Raw genomic sequence first — 4,758 nt, forward strand, 5'->3', positions numbered from 1 at the left:
AAGACCTTCATACAAAGTTTACAGCCTGGAGTCAGTTAAAAAAGGATTTGCAATCCACTGTCCTAAGTACTTTATTCTACATGAATGTGCAGGCCTATGATAGCACATTCGATCCTTAGAGTAAATTTGTAGGTTAAATTAAGGAAGAAAGTTTAAGCAAGTTGTCCAATTGCCGTGAGTAAGAACAGATTTTAAATCTTAATCTTTTACTCCAAGGTCTGTATTTTTCTTAATTACTTCTGATTATTTGAAAACTATGAATGTATGCATAGAACATTCAGTGCATATATATTTTTTAAGTGTGTTATATACACACTCAACTTCTCTGATCCCCTCTCTCAGCTAAGGTGCATATATCAAGTCTCAGGTGTTCTCCACCAAACCACCAACCCAGCCACTGTACCAGGGTGTCTGTCCCAAGTAGAGTTTCCCCATAGACCACATGTGGGGCCATGTCCTGCCTCTTTCACAAACATACAGGCCCTGGTCTGTCCCTGAATCACCAATCGAGATTCCTCTCCTTTCGCTGTCATTTCTGGTTTTGTCACCCTCTCATTCATGCAAATTGGTGTACCTCCTTCTTAGTGACCTGCTCTGTTAACCAAAGGGGATTTGATTAGATTTGCCCTTTTCGGGTCATAAAGTTTCATTACACTTTTCTCTAAAGCTAATGATGGCAGCTAGCCCTAGAGGTCCAAAATTAAGGGAACCAAGAGGATGCAATCTATTAATGATACTTAGAAGTAAAGATCACCTCAAGGTGGCGTGTAGTTGCCAATTCTAGACAGCAAGTTTGCTTAATGTTGTGCCTTTTCTCCAGGAACTTGTGTTTTCTGTGCCTTAATAGGGATATTGGATGTTTTGCTATATTGTAAATATAGTGGTAATCATGGAAACATTTCAGCCTCAAAGTAACATACCTGAGCCAGTCATTGGCTTGATTGAGACTATCATAACTGTGCTGATAGCCAGGGTAAAACTTGCATGCATTGCTGCTAAAAGCTGTTCCAAGATGTCATAAAAAGAATCTGTACAGAGAAAGCAGTTTTGCAAAAATTTCATGCTGCTAGGGGTGTAGCTTTCCACCACTCTTGCCTTGTTAGCTATCAGTTCCTTTTCCAACTGAATATAAATCATTGTATTTCTTTCTCACCTTTGCCTATGCCTGTTTCTTGCCACTGTTCTCATTAAGTATATTTTACTTTGCGGTTGGGCAATTGACTGCTTAGCAACCATAAAATTATTTTTGAGAGGAATCCATATTAAAAAAGCAACTTTCAATAATGTTGTAGTACATGTCCTTGGAAAATTAATTTTAGCAGAAAAGGATGTTCAGCTAATACTGATATGCTAAAGAGTACTAGCATACATGTTAGTATATCTAATAGTAATAAAATTGTAAATTAGTCTTTATAGTCTTCAGTTTATTCATTTTTCTAAAAAAAGCATCCTATTTGTCTACTTTTTGACTCTCTACCTGAACTAATGATTATTAAGTTGAGAATTATTTCTTTTTAAGTATTATAGTTTCTATGATGGAAAATTTTTGCAGTACATTTATGTTTTTATATATAAGAAAAGTAAAGTATAAGTTTTCTTACAATGACATCAAATCATTCCTTTTTTAAAAATTTCTTCTTATTCTTTTTTATTGCAAGGATCTTGTCAGCTTACAATTCCTTTTTTAAATTTTTTTAATTTTTAATTTTTAATTTTTTATGCCTATAGCACCTGGTCTTCCTAGGTGGTCTCCCATCCAAGTACTAACCAGACCCGACCCTGCTTAGCTTCTGAGATCAGGTGGGATTGGGCTTGTTTAGGGTAAAATGGCCATAGACCACAAAGTTCTGTACATGAAATTTTTTAATTACTCAGATTGATAGCATGACTAAGTGTGCTTGTGGGGAGGGTATAGTGACAATTGTATATATAGAAAGATGTACTAGGAAGCTATAAAATGTCATGTGCAAGGGGGAAAGTAACAAACATAGGGAAGAATAAAAACAGGGTACACATTGATTTTAGTCTGTTCTTAGTACCTCTTTTTTCTAAGAACTTTATTGTCCCTTCCTAATCTCATCTTTACAGCAGGAACAGTCTATTACAATGTGATCTTTCTTTTCCTGGCTAGAGTTGATTGATTTTGCAGGAAGACATATGATTTAAAATGGACTTAAATTGAAAATACCCTGCCCACCAATACCTTTAAGTCCCCACAAATGGCTGATTCAATGGTTAGGAACCGATCCCAAGCCGAACCTGTGAGATATGTCAGCAAGATTTCTGCACTTGGGCCCAAGAGAACCAGAGCAGTAACTTCTTGGGTACCTGAATCATAAGATGTAAAATAAGGGAGCCATTCATTGCATGTGTCTTCCTTCATAAAGGAAATGAAGGAAGATGCTCTATAGATGCAAGGGGCTGAATAAGGAGATGTAGGGAAAGGAACAGAGAGGCGTGGAGAAAAAGCCCTAATGTTGTTGTTTGAAGTCATTGGTTTCTGAATCTAAGATTCTCAGACATTTTTCCTTTTTGAGTAAGCCAGTTTTCTTTGAGTAGCCATCACTTTGACCAAACAAACGTTGACTATCAATACAATACTGAAGAGTTGGCTGTGTCAGAAGCTTAGCAAAGTGGACCGGCTATTGCAGCCTCACAAATGTGTTGTTCAGATCATGGTCTGATAGGTGGAAACACAGCAATCATCGTGGAAGTTGAAATGCATCAAAGGATTTAACCCAAATTGTGTGGCATCACTTTTCTTGTTCCACTGCCTTCTCATCCACATCTCTGGACCATGATCAGCTCTCTAAACTGTAAAACGTCCTCCATGGAAGAACCATAAAATGGTTCTCAGATGACGTCAGATCCTCACTGCATTTAAAAAACAAAAAAGCCAATAAGACAGAAGGTAGATGGAATAATACCAGGTCAAGATGGTTGACTTTTCACACTTCCCTAGTGCTGGCTGCTGTATTATCTTTTTCAGCTAAGTCTCTTTCTGCAGCCTTCACTCTGTTCCTCCTCTCGCTCCTGACTCAAGCCTGGTTATCACAGTATTTAACATTCTTTCCCACCACATATATTGTAATCAGGAAAGTGGGAAAAAAAATACAATGAGTAAGGATCTGGGATTTTCTGAAGCTAAGCATAACAGCTTTCGAGGTCTATGAATTTTAGATATGACCTTAAGTCATATCTAAAGCAAGTGTGCATACAAGTCCTTGCTTCATCTTGTCTATATTAGAAATAGAGTGGGCTTATTGTAGTTGGCTCACTAAAACCCTGAGTATGGTCTTTCCAATGATAATATTTGGTATAATTTACTGGAATATATATGAGTATATGTGTATGTATGCACATATGATTGCTTTATTACCAGTTTTATGGATTTGTTTATTTATTTACAATGCCTGAGAATTATTAACTTTAGCTAAAAATATTCTGGACAACTCTTAATTTCAGTCTTTCCATTTTTTTTTTATCTCATTATTTTGCATTGGTAGGGTTCATTCCTGGGTGATAATAGATGTTTTTGCACCCTACTAGTAATCATCTTAGGGAAAAAGCCCTTTTTTTGTTTGTTTGTTTATTAGTTTGTTGTTTTTCTTTAAGCAATTATTTTTTAGAATTCCAGACAAACTGGTCCAATTTCAGGACTCTTAAGCCAAGGTCAAGGAGACTAAATAATAAAGGTCATTGTATGACCCTGATATTCATAATATAATTTGTGCTTTACTCATGAACTTTTGTTTATTGTGAACCACTTTGAAGTTCAGAATGAGATGGTCGGATGAATGATAAAGACTAATTGATAGGCTCTAATGCAAAATTCAACACAAGAACAAATTGGAAATATCAAAGGTGAAAAATAAGACATGGGAGAAGTTACTAAGTGTTGAAATATCAGAGAAGGATGGGTGAGCAGACAATATTGACTGTAGAAATGGAAGACAAGCTGAATTGGTTGGCCATCACATAGGTCATAGGGGCTACAGCAGAAAGGGGTTATGCCATGGACAGCAGGGTGCTTATGGCATGAGCAGCATTGTATTCCAGCATGTCAAAAAGATGGATACAGTGTTGTGACCAAAAATACCTAAGAATATTTGTATTCTTCAAAACATATCCTTCTTGAGAAGGCAAGAATGGATTAATTGGAAAGAATTAACTGTATCTTAAATGTACTGCCTCCTGGATACAGAGTAATTAGCTCCCACTGGCACACTGGGGCGACATGCCAGGTGCTGGTGTTGGCAGGGTTAGGTTAGGCAAACCTACCCACTTACCAACTGCACTACTAATGCACTGGTTGTTGGCTGAGATTATTGCAATAACCACCTAATAAGTCCTCCTGCTGCTACTCTTGCCCCTTTACAGTCTACTTGCCACATGTCAGCCCAAAAGATCCCTTTAATTTGTTAAGTTACTTTACATCACTTCTCTGCTCAATGACCTCAAATAGTTCTCACTCGCGCAATACAAGTCAAAGTTCTCATTGCTTATAAGGTACCATACGTGTTGCTTCCCTTACTGTTCCTTACTATGCCTTACTGTTCCGACCGTAAATCCTGCTCATCTTCCCTGAGTCTATTTTCCTTCAGCCACAGGTGGCTCTGTACTGTGTTTCCGACAGATGAGGTACACATCTTCCTCAGGGCCTTTGCACTTGTGGCTCCCTCTCCTGGCATGCTCTTCCCCAAATGAGTGTATGCGTGTTACACACATCCACAGGACTCAAATTAAGTGTCAGAGAAG

The 4,758-nt window shown here is 37.6% G+C and overlaps 1 pseudogene; it reads right to left on the reverse strand.

The window, feature by feature from the left end:
* Positions 1-1,719: 1,719 nt before the first annotated feature.
* LOC118600531 lies at positions 1,720-1,838 on the reverse strand (annotated as a pseudogene).
* Positions 1,839-4,758: the final 2,920 nt, after the last annotated feature.

This window comes from Rousettus aegyptiacus, unplaced genomic scaffold (assembly GCF_014176215.1).
Source record: "Rousettus aegyptiacus isolate mRouAeg1 unplaced genomic scaffold, mRouAeg1.p scaffold_m13_p_3, whole genome shotgun sequence".
Taxonomy (NCBI): domain Eukaryota; kingdom Metazoa; phylum Chordata; class Mammalia; order Chiroptera; family Pteropodidae; genus Rousettus; species Rousettus aegyptiacus.